Source organism: Bos javanicus, chromosome 20 (genome assembly GCF_032452875.1).
Source record: "Bos javanicus breed banteng chromosome 20, ARS-OSU_banteng_1.0, whole genome shotgun sequence".
Lineage (NCBI taxonomy): Eukaryota > Metazoa > Chordata > Mammalia > Artiodactyla > Bovidae > Bos > Bos javanicus.
Window position 1 is genome coordinate 56,466,491 of NC_083887.1, and position 17,404 is coordinate 56,483,894.

The following is a 17,404-nucleotide window of genomic DNA, read 5'->3' on the forward strand; positions in this document are numbered from 1 at the left end:
CAATCCCACTGCTGGGCATACACACCAAGGAAAACAGACTTGAAAGAGACATGTGTACCCCAATGTTTATCACAGCACTGTTTACAATAGCTAGGGCGTGGAAACAACCTAGATGTCCACCAGCAGATGAATGGATAAAAAAACTGTGGTACATATACACAATGGAATATTACTCAGCCATTAAAAAGAATACATTTGAATCAGTTCTAATGAGGTGGATGAAACTGGAGCCTATTATAGAGGAAGTAAGTAATAGAGAAAAACACCAATAGAGTATACTAACACATATATATGGAATTTAGAAAGATTGGAATTTAGAAAGATGGTAACGATGACCCTGTATACAAGACAGCAAAAGACATACAGATATAAAGAACAGATTTTTGGACTCTGTGGGAGAAGGTGAGGGTGGGATGATTTGAGAAAATAACATTGAAACATGTATATTACCATATGTGAAATAGATCACCAGTCCAAGTTCAATGCATGAAATGGTGCACTGGGACAACCCTGAGGGATAGGATGGGGAGGGAGGTGGGAGGGGGCTTCAGGATGGGGGACACATGTACACCCATGGCTGATTCATGTCAATGTATGGCAAAAACCATTACAATATTGTAAAGTAATTAGTCTCCAATTAAAATAAATAAGTTAATTTTAAAAAAAGAAGCCACCTACCAATGTGGGAGACTCAGGTTCGATATCTGGATCAGGAAGATCCCCTTGAGTAGGAAATGGCAACCCACTCCAGTATTCTTGCCTGGTAAATACCATGGACAGGGGAGTCTGGTGGGCTGCAGGCCAGGGGGTTGCAAAAGACTTGGACATGACTGAGCAACTAAACAACAAAACAACAAAGAAAAATAAGTTTAAGTAGAAATGTCTCTGGGGAAGATGGGGCACCGAGACCAAAAGAGCTTATGGAAAAAAAATTTTTTTCCTTGAAATCTCATTTTATGAGACTCTTTTTAAAAGTGCGTGCAAGTCCTCATTGTAAACTATATGTACCTGTTTGTTATAATAAAATCAAACAGGGTAAACAAAGCAGAAATTTCCTACCCATCTCTGGTTATTACTGAACTGAGTATTATTTCCTGAAAGATAACCTGAGTTTCAAGTGACATGAGGCCACATATTCAACTACAGTTTGGAAACCCTGGGTTAGTGTCTCTTACTGAGAGGTTAAGCCGCTTGGGTCACATGCTGGTCAAGTTTACTCACTTAGTAACTATGCTCTCAAAAGCTTAGTCTGAAACAATGAGTCTTCAAGTCAATAATATTTGTCCCTTTTTGGTCACCTCATTGAACATGGTTGAATGTTGAAGATGGTTGGATGGTATCACTGAATCAATGGACTTGAGTTTAAGCAAACTTTTGGAGATAGTGAAGGACAGGGAAGCCTGGCATGCTGCAATCCATGGGGTCGCAAGCAGTCAGACACAACTGAGCAACTGAACAACAATTGAACATGGTAAGAAACTGACGAGGCAGGCAGTCAATTAGTTTGATGAAAGATGCAGTTGCTGCTGGCTCTCAGGATGAACCATGGTCGCCAAAATTTTGACTACTCTGATTAGACTCTCATATCCCCTCATTTTTTTTAGGTGACACAGCATGAATAGTGACTTATTTGTTTCTGTTTCTGTATAAGAAATGAAAAGGACTAATTTTTTATCAAGTGACACAAGCATGCACTCTGACATATTCTGAGAAATCAGACTTGCCAGATCCTGCTTCTGGGTGGAACAGCACCAGCTGTGGGTTCCAGGCTCATTTGTATAATTCATTCCCCCTCCAGGATGATTCCCCAAACAATAGTAATTTCATTCAGTTAAGTTCAGTCGCTCAGTTGTGTCCACCTCTTAGCGACCCCATGGACTGCAGCACGCCAGGCTTCTCTGTCCATCACCAAGGGTGAGAAATAAAGGAAGAAGTAGGAATAAAGGAGAATTGAGGAATACAGAAGTAGGGGTCTTACATGACACCAAGGTTTTACATAATGATATTAATTATAGGATATGGGAGAGGATTCAGAGGCAATTCAGGATATACATAGAGAGGGTGTCAAATACTAGGAAATGTTCTGTTTATTCAGCTGAATCTTAATCTCGTTCAGTTACCTGCTAATTAGAAGGAATCAAATTACAAAACCACTCTCAGCCCATTATAACTTTTTCCACCAGCTTCACAAAAAACATAGTGTACTATTTTTTTAAAAATATATATTATTTATTTGGCTCTGTCGGGTCTTAGTTTGGTCAGGTAAGATCTTACGTTGCAGGGCACGGAGTCTCTAGCTGTGATGGTTGGGCTCAGTATTTGTGGTATTCAGACTTACTTGCTCTAGGCACGTGGGATCTTAATTCCCTGACAAAGGATGGAACCCTTGCCCGCTGTGTTGCAAGGCAGAGTCTTAATCCCTGGATCATCAGGGAAGTCCCCCCAGTTGTACTTTTCAACATGGAAAAATGGAATTCTTTACAACTTCATGTGCATATGGGATGATCATAACTTTTAAGGGTAAGTGTTTCAAAGGCTTCCCTTAAATAATTGGTGAAATAAGTGTCCCTGGAGAGGTGCGATAGACTTAAGGAGGTCAGTCTTCAAGGCCAGTGGCCTTTCCTATCTGTTCTGTTATCCTCAGGTTTAGGGCTGGGAGAAAGCAAAATACTCTTTGAACTAGGGTTCAAAAATGGCATTATTTATGGCTTTATCAATTAAAGGGCCAAAGGCTAGAGAGACAATAGAGGATTAACAATTCTGTCTGTTAGTCCCCATAAACGTAACAAAGATTTCAAATAGTCACCATTGTAACAGGGGGAATTGTTTGTGTGGACCGATGCCCCTCAGCTCATTGCCCGGTGCCTGTATAAGGAGAGCATCAATAATAGTGGTTGACATACTGCCAGCAGCTTTCATTTGTATAAACTACAGAAAAGAAATGTGATCTGTTGTCACAGTTCCCTTGTGTGTGCTGTACGTACCAAGAGATAGAGGCCTCTATGGTTTCAACAGCCTGGAAATGCACTGAAACAGCCACAAAAGTTACCTTACTGCTCAGATTTTGTTCTACAAAAATAAAACCATAGTGAAGGTTCATTTAATTAGGAAAATGTGAAGAAGGAAGATTTCGTTGGTGGAGACAGTGAATACAATAATCTAGATGAGATAATGGAGGAGAAAAATAGAGCCATGGAAGGTCCTTGAGAGGCAGAAGTATATTTCTACCGACAAGACTAGATAGGGAAGCCAGTAGAATTGAGGAATAAAGAAGTAGGAGTCTTAAATGACACCAAGGTTTTACACAATGATATTAATTATAAGATATGAGAGAGAATTCAGAGGCAATTCAGGATATACATAGAGAGGCCTTCAAATACTAGGAAATGTTTTGTTTGTTCAACTGAATCTTAATTAAATTTTTTTTCTTATTGGGGGTAGAGTTGCTTTACAATGTGGTGCTGGTTTCTGCTGCACAATGAAGTGAGTCAGCTCTACAGATGCACATTCCCTTTCCTCTTGGAATGCCCTTCCAACATCCCGTCCAGGGCCTCACAGAGCGCCAGGCTCCCTGTGTTGTGCAGCAGGTTCCCACTAGCTAGCTGTTTTACAGGTGGCAGCATGTATCAGTCCTCTTGCACTCTTGGTGGGAATGTAAACCAGTACAGCCACTGTGGAGAGCAGTGTGGAGCTTCCTTAAAAAACTAAAAAGGGAACTACCATACGATCCTGCAATCCCACTCCTGGGCATATACCCTGAAAAAACCATAATTAATTTTTATTACAGTGTGTGCATGCCTGCCTGCTTGAGAAATTCCCTTTTTGGTTTTTAAGGAACCTCCACACTGTTCTCCACAGTGGCTGTACCAGTTTACATTCCCACCAAGAGCACAAGAGGATTGATATACCATGTGTAAAATAGCTCCAATCCTTTGGCCATCTGATGCGAAGAACTGACTCGTTGGAAAAGACCCTGATGCTGGGAAAGATTGAAGGCAGGAGCAGAAGGGGATGGCAGAGAATGAGATGGTTGGATGGCATCACTGACTCGATGGACATGAGTTTGAGCAAGCTCTTGGAGTTGGTGATGGACAGGGAAGTCCATGGGGTCTCAAAAAGTCGGATGTGACTGAGCCACTGAACTGACTGATGCACGCCTGCTAAGTTGCTTCAGTGGTCTCCGAGTCTTTTCGACTGACTCTATGGACTATAGCCCAACAGAATCCTGTCCAAGGGAGTCTCCAGGCAAGAATACTGGAGTGGGTTTCCAGGCCTTCCTCCAGGGGATCTTCCTGACCCAGGGGTGGAACTCGAGTTTCCTGCATTGGCAGGCAGATTCTTTACAGCTGAGCCACTGGGGAAGCCCTTTATTATAGTATTATTCTTTTAATAATAGACATAATATTAGTACAAATTATAGTATTTATTGACTTTCCCTGGGGTTCCAATGGTAAAGAATCTGTCTGCAATGTGGAAGACCTGGGTTCGATCCCTGGGTCAGAAAGATCCCCTGGAGAAGGGCTTGGCAACCCACTCCAGTATTCTTGCCTGGAGAATCCCCATGGACAAAGGAGCCTGGTGGGCTACAGTCCTTGGGGTCGAAAAGAGCTGGACATGACTAAGCACATAGCACATAGTGTTTATTGGACTTCACAGGTGGCATAGTGGTAAAGAATCTACCTTGCCAGTGCAGGAGACACAGGAGATGTGGGTTTGATCCCTGGGTCAGAAAGATCCCCTGGAGGAGGGCTTGGTAACCCACTCCAGTATTCTTGCCTGGGAAATCCTATGGACAGAGGACCCTGGTGGGCTACAGTCCATGGGGTTGCAAAGAGCTGGATATGACGAAACAACAATAGTATTTATTTGATGTGATGTTTTGTAATTATAAAATATTTTAAGATTATTCATTGAAATGTCCACTCAAAAAGTAATTAATTAATTAATTCACAATACACTCTGAATATGTTATGTGAGGGGCACTGGGCTTAGTATATGAAATGTGGTCATTGTCTTCAAGGAGCTCAAACCCAGAAACAGAATTTTGCCACTGGAATTCTTGGGTCTACTTGGTAAGATGGGACTTCTTTCGGATGTGATGGGATCCACATGTGTGAATGTTGTGTAGCTCCTGGAGTTGGACTTTGACTTTTTTGTTGATGTCGTTATCTGGCTGTGCCAGGTCTTAGCTGTGGCAAGCAAGATCTTCCATCTTCGCTACGGTGTGCAGGGTCTTTAGTTTCAGCATGTGAACACTTAGTTGAGCCATGTGGGGTCTAGTTCCCTGACCAGGTATGGAATCTGGGCCCCCTCCTCTGGGGCCACAGAGTCTTAGCCGCCCAACCACAAGAGACGTCCTCCAGAGTTGAACTGTGACACAGATCAGACCTTTTCTTTATTCACCATGATCACATAGTACCTAGCACTCCCTGGCACACAGTAGGTGCTTAATGATATTTGTTGAAGTGGAAAAGGCAGGTGGGAGGGTGGCACAGCCACTGGAAATTACAGAAATACCTGGGCAGCCGTGAGTCGTCCCCGTTGCCAGAGTCCCCTGCAGTGGCCAGCTTTCCTCTGTCCTTGAGGATTTTTCTTTGCCTTTTTCTGCCTCCCTAGTGATACCAATGAAAGCCTTTTTGTTCCCACATTGGTCTCCGGGGAAACCAGGCCAAGGGCTTGAAGGTGGCCTCCTGCAAGAAAACTGTGCCTCTTCTCTTCTCGGCCCTCAAGCAATATTTTCTTTCCAAAATCCTTTGCTACCCTCCGTATTCCAATGCACTTAAATTTGTTTTCTTAGAGTATTGTAACCAATGTCTAAATTCATTAGAAATTTGAATTTAGAATTTAGAAATTTAGAAATCAGCCAGATTTAGAAATTTAGAAATCAGCCAGGATGTGCAGACATCTGACAAGTAACAGGTATGGTCTTCATTTGGACAGTTCCCTGAACCCAAATATGAACTTGAACTTCCAGGTTCATATCTGATGTCCTTGAATTCAAATACTCAGCGTGAGGTTATGTGGCTGAATTAGGCAAGGAATGCCTGCTTCTTACATCGTGGCCTTTAGTCATTCGCCAACATGACTCTGTGACTAGACTGGTATCAGATTACAGATTAGATCCTGTGTCCTTTTGGATCAGCAGTCTGGAGGAGATGTAATTCTGATGGGAAAACAAGGGTATGTAAGCAACTCCTTTGCCTCTTTTCTGTTCGATCGTCCCTGTTTTCTTTGGACCTTAACCATAGAGATGAGATCATTCAACAACATTTAACTTAGTTCTTGACTTCTGCTTTATTAAATATATACAACATACAACAAATATTACTAAATATATACAACACTTTACCTAACCTGGTGGTTCCTTTCTTGGATTAGGAAAAGTAAGAAGAAAGAATTAAGTAGTTAGAGAAAGACCCTCTACCCTCAGTTTATCCTTAGTAAATTTGCAGGTGGACCATTTGGGCAACAGAACATCCAGTTTCAGGTGGACCACATGGGCAGGGGGCTTCCCAGGTCGCTCAGTGGTAAAGGATCCACCTGCCAATGCAGGAGATGCAGGAGACATGGGTTCTATCCTTGGGTTGGGAAGATGCCTCAGAGGAAGAAATGGCAACCCACTCCAGTATTCTTGCCTGGAAAATTCCATGGACAGAGGAGCCTGGTGGGTTATAGTCCATGAGGTAACAAAAGAGTCGGACATGACTAAGTGACTGAACATGCACACACGCATGTGGGTAGGACAGCATTCCAAGGAAGATGGGGAGAAGTCAGCAAATCTGCACGCAATGGAAAGATGAGCAAAAATCTGACCTCCTGCCTCAATGATTCATTAAGATCGTTTCCCCTTTATCCCTTTAAAAATCATCTTGGCTGAGCAGGATCTTTGGAGTTGGTCTCTGGACCTAAGTCCACCATCTCCCCAGACTGCCGGCTTTTCTGAAAAAGTAAATTTCTTCTCTACCAAAGCTTGCCCCTCAATTTATTGGCTATTGAGTGACCAGTTGCTGAAACCGCATTTGATTATAATTAGAAATATTGTGGATTTTCCAGCCATTTTGAAAATATGTTGATCCAGTAGGCTCTTGGATTCAAGTTCTCATTAGCTTGTTTGTCCTTTCATCTATAGCCAAGAAAGGAGTGACCTAAGCAAGAAATATAGACAGCATTATTTCATCCCTACAGATCTGAAACCCAGCCTCAGAAGGGGCAGTTGTAAAGAGCCTGCATTTACTTGAGCCACTGGGAATCCTGGTGGCTCAGACGGTAAAGAATCTGCCTACAGTACAGGAGACCAGGGTTCAGTCCCTGGGTGTGGAAGATCCTCTGGAGGAGGAGATGGCAACCCACTCCAGTATTCTTGCCTGGAGAATTCCGTGGACAGAGGAGTCTGGAGGTCTACAGTCCATGGGGTAGAGTCAAACGTGACCTACGAGTGACAGCAAGTACATTCGCTTGACCTTCTCTAAACGGTTAATTTGAGAACACATTCCAACACTGAAATACTGTTTTCTTTCCCCGTTTCTTGAATGGGTGGCCTTTTCCCTCTCTTTTCTGCTCTGTTCAAATAGTGAAACTGACATAACACATTTGCAGGGAGTTGCTTTGCTCTGCTGCAAGGATGCCTTCAAGAAAAGACACTTTTATGACATGTGCACTGAAAACATTGCTGTTGTTTCTTTTAAATCATTTTATTACCAGTGTATGTGTTTCCTTAAATTAATTATAAACATATTTTGAGTACATACTATGTGCCAGATACTGCATTAGAGATTTTATATACTTTAATTTCAATATTTGATTTGCATATTCTAATTCATATCCTCAAAAATGTCCTGTTGTGTATTATTTACTATATTTTACAGAAGATGAACAGAAACTCAGAGCATTGGGGTGAGAAAGTCACGTTACATGCTCAAACTGGTATTCAAGTTCAATCTGAACACATAGACTCTTCATTTTTTACCACATGTGTATGTGTGTGTTAGTTGCTCAGTCTTGTCTGACTGTTTGCGACCCCATGGACTGTAGCCTGCCAGGCTCCTCTGTCCATGAAAATTTTCAGGCAAGAATACTGGAGTGCATTGCCATTTCCTCCTCTAGGGGGTCTTCCTGACCCAGGGACTGCACCCACCTCTCTTGCGTCTCCTGCATTGACAGGCAGAGTCTTTAACACTGTACCACCTGGGAAGCCCATTCTTCACCATGTTGGCAGCAATCAGCTGCTTCCTCATCCTCTTGGCGTGGTTCTGTACTGATCTCAAAACCAATCAGTCCTCAGTCCTGCGATTTAGCCATGTTAGAAAGACACATTTAAGGAGAACAGCTAGCAATATCTGAGCATCTATATTTACTGGGCACTGTGCCATGCAATTACATGTATCATCACAGCTGTGCAGTGTATATGTGGGAGGGCTGGGAAAAAGGGGAAAAAAGAAGTTTCCTGAATTGTGGAGACAAAGGTTTAACTGTTAGTAGATCAGCAATAAACATTTTAAAATTGTCAAACTATTTCCTCCACGTTTCTGAATGTAGGCCTTTTTGGGGAGGAGCATCATTCTAATAATGGGCTTCCCAGGTGACCCTAGTGGTAAATAATCTGCCTGCCAATGCAGAAGACTTGAGACACAGGTTTGATTCCTTAGGTCAGGAAGATCCCCTGGAGGAAGGCATGGCAACCCGCTCCAGTATTTTTGCCTGGAGGATCCCATGGACAGAGGAGCCTGACGGGCTACAGTCTATAGAGTCAGAAAGAGTCGGACACAACTGAAGCGACTGAGCATGAATGCGCACATCATTCTAATAATAAAGCATTCAGTCCTGTTTGTTTGGAATTGCATCATCACCCTGAAAAATAACATGACTCCAGTAGTCTATGTCAGAGATCAGTAGAGATCTTCAATCAAGAACCCGATGCTGCTCTGGAATAATCCTTTTCTTCCTGACCACTTTAGGTTAATAGAGCGAAAGTCAAAAGCATCGAAGTCATGCAAAAGCTTTTAGGAAAATGTATGTATCAAATAAATGGGTCTTTAGAAAAAACAATCCAAGAGTTGATGCATGCTAATAATATTAGCTTCAATTATATTTAGCCTTTTTCAAATAAAGCCCACACAAAGAGATAAGAGAGGATGGCTTCCATTTCTGCTCCCCCAACCCCTCCCTCTCTACCAGGGATGACTCACAGCTGAATCTGGGACCCAAACAGCAGGCAAAGGGATCAACAGAAGAACCAAAGGAAGATGGTGCCACCCCTCTTTCCTCTCTAATTGCTGACACACAAGCTTCCCAAGAGAAGCTGGAATTGTGCAGGATGTGAGTTCTCTCTATCTGGTAGATTTCATTCTTTGATACTTATTGTCTTCCTCTCCCAATTGTCATTCTCTGCGATTAAGTAAAAATAAATGTTAGCACCATTAGGAGGCTGAGATAATTCTGTGGCGTATACTAATTCACCCTGGTCTGCCTGCTGTGTGTTTTCAAATGCCAAGCCCAGCTCTCTTCGTTTCTGGATCTTTAGGAAACACTATAACATGAGTTGTCACCCTGTCGGAGACACTTTCTCTAAGTGATAATGAAGCTTGCTGTGTTTACACAAGAGACTGTGTCTCAGTAAATCACAGCCTTCCCTTTGCGTACCGTCAATGCTATCCAGCCAGCCTGCAATACCAGCACATGGGGTCAGAGAAGGAAAAAAACCAGTTTGCAGATGTCTGATAACTAACCACAGAGGCTTCCTTGTTCATGTTTTTTTCCCTAGAATGAATCACTTGTCAGAGGAAATTATGTTGATAGCTTTCATGTAGTTACACTGATAACAAATTAGCAGTTTCCATCGTTGTGTGCATTCATTTGTAGTGATGCCAGTCCACTTCCCTGCAATTCCTTAATATCCATCTGGGTAGTAACAATTTTCATCAGAGAGTTGGAACAATAGGGAGGCCTCGCTCTCCCTTCTGGAAACCGACACCTTTATTTCCCTGTTTTCCATTTTTATTCTCATCTTGGCTGGCTGGCTACAGTGTCTCATAGCAGTTCGTGACATAACTACTAAGAATATAAATGATTCTTCATTGATTGAATGTGGTTTACCTGAGCTGTGAGAAGTGTCTCAGGAGGAAAGAAAATAGAAATTGTAATGACAGTTGCAGTTTGGGATTAGCAGATGCAAACTATTATGTATAGAATGGATAAACAACAAGGTCCTAGTAGCGTATTGTACAGGGAGCTGTATTTGATATCCTGTGATAAGCCATAATGGGAAAGAATATGCAAAACAATATACATAAGCGTAACTGAATCACTTTGTTGTACAGCAGAAGTTAATGTTTTGTCAGAACTCTCCATTATGACCCGTCCGTCTTGGGCCCTTCACAGCAAGGCTCACACCTTCATTGAGTTATACAAGCCCCTTCGCCACGACAAGGCTGTGGTCCATGAAGGGACAGAAATTAACACAACATTGTAAATCAACAATATTTCAATAAAATAAAAAAAAGAAAAAGAAAATGCGATCTCTGATGAGTGGTAGCTGCCTCAGCTACCTTTCTTAGAAGGCAAAATCAGGATGCAAAATGGCAATTTAAGTCCTACGTACAGGGTTAACTTATTCATTTTCTAAAATGAATTAGCAGTCAATTCAGTCAAAGAACGGGTTTGATGAGTTGGAAAATTTGGAGTCAGCTAGTCTAATCAACTGAGTCTGCAAATCATCAAGCTTATTCTTTATGTAGTCATAAGCCCCCCCCCCCCACTATTTTTTTCAGTGATGTCTTATCATTTTGGTTTTATGTACAAATCAAAATGACAGTTACTTTGACAATTGTAAACTTAATTAATAGCTTAGCAAAGAAAACCTGTCTTTTCCAAAGTTTTCCTCATAAATCTGCAAAAACGACTCAGCTAGTAATTTTGTTTACAAAACCAAATTGTAGTATCCAGAATATTCCTAATTAACAATTTAACTCCAGCCTTCACCCCCTCCCACCATAATTACATAATGCAGGATGAAGGCAAGTCCATTTAGCGTTTTGTTTTAGACTGTCAACATATTTGAAATACCTTGTACCAAGAAGAGCTTCCCAGTTGACTTAGTGGTAAAGAATTCCCCTGCCAGTGCAGGAAATGCAGGAGACACAGATTTGATCTCTGGGTTGTGAGGATCCCCTGGAGGAGGAAATGGCAACTCACCCAGTATTCTTGCCTGGAAAATCCCATGGACAGAGGAGCCTGGTGGGCTACAGTCCTTAGGGCTGAAAAGAGTCAAACTGGACTTAACAACTGAACACGTATCAGGAAATGTCATTTGAGGCAATTTCTTATTAGGTCAACTAACTCAGAGGGGAGAAAATATTTTTGTGTTTATTTTTTGTCTTTTAATTTTGTGGCACTTAGGGGGAAAAATTAAAGGTTGACATATACCTAATAAATTAACATACTGAGTTAACCTAACTGTACCTTAAGAACAGGGCTTCCCTGGTGGCTAAGTTGGTAAACAATCTGCCTGCAAAGCAGGAGACCCGGGTTCGATCCTTGGGTCAGGAAGATCCCCTGGAGAAGGGAATGGCAACCCACTCCAGTATTCTTGCCCGGTGAAATCCAAAGACAGAGGAGCCTTTTGGGGTCGCAAAGAGTCGGACGTGACTGAACAACTAACAACTAGACCTTAAGAAGATGCAGAAAATAATCCACAGGCTAAGGAGTTGGTCCAATTCCTGGCAGATGATCTATTGTAATTGTGTGAGTGGTCTTCTTGGGTGGGTGGGTGGGGGGTGGTTATAGGAAGCATGGAGGAGGACTATGAACAGGGACAATGAGACAGAGAATGTCTGATGATCATCCAGAAAAACATCTACTTCTGCTTCATTGACTACACTAAAGGCTTTGACTGTGTGGATCACAACAAACTGTGGAAAATTCTTAAAGAGACAGGAATACCAGACCACCTTACCTGCCTCATGAGAAACCTGTATGCAGGTCAAGAAGCAACAATTAGAACTGGACACGGAACAATGGACTGGTTCCAAATTGGGAAAGGAGTATGCCAATGCTGTATGTTGTCACCCTGCTTATTTAACTTATATGTAGAGTACATCATGTGAAATGCCAGGCTGTATGAAGCACAAGCTGGAATAAAGATTTCGGGGGGATATCAATAACCTCAGATATGCAAATGACACCATCCTTATGGCAGAAATCGAAGAGGAACTAAAGAGCCCCTTGAAAGTGAAAGAGGAGAGTGAATAAGCTGGATTAAAACTCAACATTCAAAAAACTGAGATCATGGCATCTCGTCCCATCACTTCACAGCAAATAGATGGGGAAACAATGGAAACAGTGAGAGACTATTTTCTTGGGCTCCAAAATCACTGCAGACGGTGACTGCAGCCATGAAATTCAAAGACGCTTGCTCCTTGGAAGAAAAGCTATCAATGTATTAAAAAGCAGAGACATTATTTTGCTAACAAAGGCCAATCTACTCAAAGCTAAGGTTTTTCCAGTAGTCATGTATGGATGTGAGAGTTGGACCATAAAGAAAGCTAAGCACTGAAGAATTGGTGCTTTTGAACTGTGGTATTGGAGAAGACTCTTGAGAGTCCCTTGGACTACAAGGAGATCAAACCAGTCAATCCTAAAGCAAATCAATCCTGAATATTCATTGGAAGGACTGATGCTGAAGCTCCAATACTTTGGCCACCTGATGCATAGAATGGACTAAATGAAAAAGACCCTGATGCTGGGAAAGATTGAAGGTAGGAGGAGAAAGGGATAACAGAGGATGAGATAGTTGACAGCATCACTGACTTGATGGACATGAGTTTGAGCAAGCTCTGGGAGTTGATGATGGACTGGGAAGCCTGGTGTGCTGCAGTCCATGGGGTCACAAAGAGCTGGACACGACTTAGTGACTGAACTGAATTGAGTCAAGGGATAGTACTTCAGTATCTTAGTCACAAAATATTGACTAAGACACTGAAGTACATAAAACTATTCAAGTTATTAAAATAAAAAAAAAAACATTTGAAACCACTCATTCTACATAAATACTTGCTGTGTCCTAATTATACGTGATTCCTAAATAGCCATTCTTAAGCCATTCTTAAATAGCAAAGTCACTGGGTCTTCCATTAGCCTATACGTGTCGGTCTCTTTCAAGTGAGTGAGTGTCCCCAGAAACATAGAAATTGGGCTTCTGAAGTCTGAAATCCAAACTTGCCTTTCCCTCCATTCATGAGTACTATTACATTTTACCTTAATAATTCTTCTTTGGCCCAGGATTGGGGTGGAGCAGAGCTCGGCACATCTTTTCTTTTTTTCCTTGATATGGACTATTTTAAAAGTCTTTACTGAATTTGTTACAATATTGCTTCAGTTTTATGTTTTGGTTTTTTGGCCTCAAGGCGTGTGGCATCTTAGCTCCCTGAGCAGCCCAAACAGGGATTGAAGCCACATCCCCTGCACGAGAAGGTGTCAACTAGGGAAGTCCCTCAGCACATTGGTTTTTAGTCGACTTCCGTGGAATTCTGGGTTCCTCTTCTCCTGGGTCAGAAGGAGGGCTTCAGAGAATTTCCTTCAAAGGCCGCTTTGCCACGTGACCTCTTCCCTGTCACTGTGGGAAACTTCCAGGTTTTCTAGGAGCATCTTAAAGACTATTTGCTACTCAGTTCTTTGATGCTAAAATCCCATTAGCAAACATGCTCACTTATCACCACACCTGCATTAAACTTCCCACATCACAGCCCAGTTCTCAAGGTACCCATCTTCTCCTCTTCCCTCCTGCTTCCTCCATGTAAATTTACTGGCTGCTGTCCCCGCATCTTTTCTGCCTCTTCCTAAACCATGCTTTTATTCCAGCTGTCTCTTCCTCCCATCAAAATAGTAAGTCTTTGCTGACAGCGCTTAAAAATTTATATCCAATTCCCCACCACTGCAAGTAAAGAGGTTAGGGCATTTAAGGTGGGGAGTGTGGGTCAAAACTGATCATCTCATTTAAGTCAGTGAATTATTGCCTGACATGCCATATAACATCAGTTCTGGATGAGGCTAAATGAATTATTTTCATTCCTCAAACGACAGTTTATCTACACGCTGACCAAAAATTACACATGGCTGCCACTCACAAAAGAGAATGACTTTTTTTCTTTTCCAAGTTTGGAAGCAAGGTGAGCCATCCATACTTACTATTTAAAAATCACATCCAAAGTGATTGTCAGAATAACATTCTGTGCTCACTAAGAGAGCTTTAAAAAAAAATAGAAAAAATATACAATAAGTACATTGACAGAGCAATTTCCAGCTTTTGGGCTTAATGCTCGGGTGTAGGGTAAGAGATCAGGAAATAACAGTCACTATTATTACTTTACATTTATTATTTTAATAATAAATGGTTAATTTCTCCACTTGTAACCCCTCATGCCTTTAGCCACAGGAACTATGGCTACTTCCAAAAGACTTAAGGTATGTAAAGCAGAGAAGCTCATGTTCCCTGTTCTGGAGGAAGGGAAGGGAGAGGGACAGATAAGAGGAAAGTGTGTCCAGGTTCTCCCTCCACACTAAACCATCACATCAGGATGCTCCGTATCTCCTGGGGAGGAAGAGGTAAGGGAGCAGAGAGAGGCCTGGAGGGTTCCACTCCTGGGATTCCCTTTTACTGAAAGAAAACACTAGGAGAGGGGCTGGAGTCTTATTGTGTAAGCACTATCTTATCTCAGGTTATGATTCAGTGTTTATTGCTTTTAATGTCTGTAAGCCACAGTTTTCTGGTCTTTAAAATAGATACAGTATCGATTATATCTATGTAGAATGACTGTTGTATGGGTTAGAGGCAATGCATGTGAAGCTAGCACAAGTGCCCGCAGTCGGTCCTGAGGGGAGAAACGTATGCACAGCTGTATATACTACAGATGGAGTATGCGATGTTGTAACAGTAAAGGAGCAAGTCAAGTGCTCTAAAACCCCAGTGAAGGAAAATTTAATCCTAACATGGACTTAGGTAGATGGATGATTTCCCAATAAGGGTGACTCTGGAGTTGAGTTTTAAGATCTCAAGAGAGGCCCTCCACCATTTAGTTTATCTGATGGGCACACATCTTGATCATCTACTGTCTTAGAGACCCTAGGAAAGCAGAGATATGAAAGATAAATAATACAGTTCCTGAATCTGTAGACCCAGTTGGAGAAACATCACACTCACAAGCACACACATGCGTGTGTACACAAGACACAAGAGAAATGCAAAGTATATATGTATACCTGCAAGTGAAGTGATGCGAAATATCATGGGGAGAGGATGGGGAAGGGAAGAGGATGCTGAAGCGACAAGTCCGGATGCATTCATCCAGGATGCTTCCCTAGAAGGTGGAGGCTTTCAAGACAAAAGTAAGTAAAGGGAGGGGAGGATGGGAGAGATGTTCGGAAGCAAGGCTATTGAAAACCTCTGTGCAAAGAGAGGAAAGCAGTGAGTGCTATCAGAATAGCAGAGGCTTGCTGGAGGAGCTTCCTTTGGAGAGGTTTGTTCCTAGGTGATATCAAGTCAGGCTGAAGAATTCTCATGGGGATCACAGGGCATAGGGAGTGTGTGGTTTAGGAAGAAGCCATTTCCCAGCTGTGGGGAGCCATGTCCTTCCCATCAGGATACTCCTTTTTCTATCCTAGATCTTTAAGATCTTTTTATCACAATTGTCAAGTCCATTTAGAAAGTCTGCCAATGATGCAGGACTGCTTCCACTTAAGGATAGAAAAAGACTGTGACATAATATTCTGACAATACATCATTTATGTTTGAATATGAACATATTTTAAGTACATAAGCTGTAGTTGGAAAATAAGTATTATTTCTTAATCTACACTTGTTCCTTATTCTGTATTTTGATTCATGTAGAGAATCCCAGTGAAAGGAATAAGTAATTTCCTGACCTACTTAATGGATGGAAATCTGTGTAATGGTGTCCAACATCTTGGAGATGTTGGAGTCAGAATTCTTGTATAAAAAAAAGTAAATTGCATGGTCTCAACTCAGCAAACCATGGATCATGGTCTGTGCCATTGCAATAAAGCTGGTGATCAGGGATACATGTGTGGAGGGAGAAAAGAAATCCAGCAAGATGAGAGAGAGTATGGCTTTCATGGCTTGGCAATGTCCCCAGCAGAGAGAGCTTGCATCATTTAAATAGTGATGTCACTTTATTGACCATCATAAACTGAAGCCTCAACACATCATGAATAAATAAATGAATATCTTGAAAGAATGTAGCAGGAGAAGGAAGGAGAAGAGAGCTGCAGGATCGGAGCGCCCTGGTGTGCAGTGGTTTGGGTGATCCAAGTGGTGAGTCCGGTCTTCCCCTGCCTGGGTGCACCCCAAACAGAAAGCCTGCCCTGCACACAGACACGGATTCCACGAACCGACTGGTATTTGAGACATGGCTGGTGGGGAGTTCTTTCTGTCACTCTTTTTCACAATTCCCGTATGCCATGAAAGCGGAACTGTAGCAGGGACGAACAGAATTGGACTCCACGTTGGATCTCTTCCTTTAACCTTTGCTTTTCGTTCCTTTTGTTACTCTAATCACTGGAAGGCTGCTGTCTATAGCTGTAAGCACACCTCATGGCCTGCCTCCGGGAACCTGCCCCTCTGCCCGAATGTTAAATTCAAGTGCCTTTATTCAGCTCACAGGGAGACTTTCTGCCCCTGCCCACCTTGATCTCTGATGCTGGCCAAGCCAGGAGATACTTTGCAAGACGAATGGCCTCTTTACCTCCTCGCCTCCTCCCCCTCTCTATTCTATATAGTAACTGGCATCCAGACTCCGATGAGACGGTATTCTAGGTCACTAGTCCACCATCCTCTTGGACTTCTAACTTTCCAAATAAAGCTGCTATTCCTTGCCTCAAAGCCTCTTCTCCCAATTATTGGCCTGTCCTGTGGTGATAACAGAAATTTACAGAGAATCAACTAGGATGTGGGTTACCTCCTGTGGCTTCAGAATAGAGCAAGGCCGAGGCATCCTTTCCCACTGACCCCTCTACCACACATACACACATTCCCCACTGCCCTGGAAAGGCTACTCCTGTAGACTCTCAGATGGGATCGTAAATCAGCTAAACCAGATTCACAGTAGTTTGCCCCCCGCCCCCGCCCCAGGGTAGTACATGCCTGGGGGTGCTTCCGTTACTTGGCTACATGTGTTGCACCTCCAAATTGGCACCAAGTGTTTCTATAAGAATGACACTGAAGCTATGACATTGCTTCCTTTCACAGGAGGGAGAGAGTAAGTTTCTGTTCAACGTTCTAAATGCTACCTGATTAGCTTCATAGGACTGCAGTGACCTCCCCGAGTCCTCCACTGAAGGCGCAAGTATCCTGAAGATGCGCATTTTTCTCTTTTCTGTTAAATGGTGCAGAGCA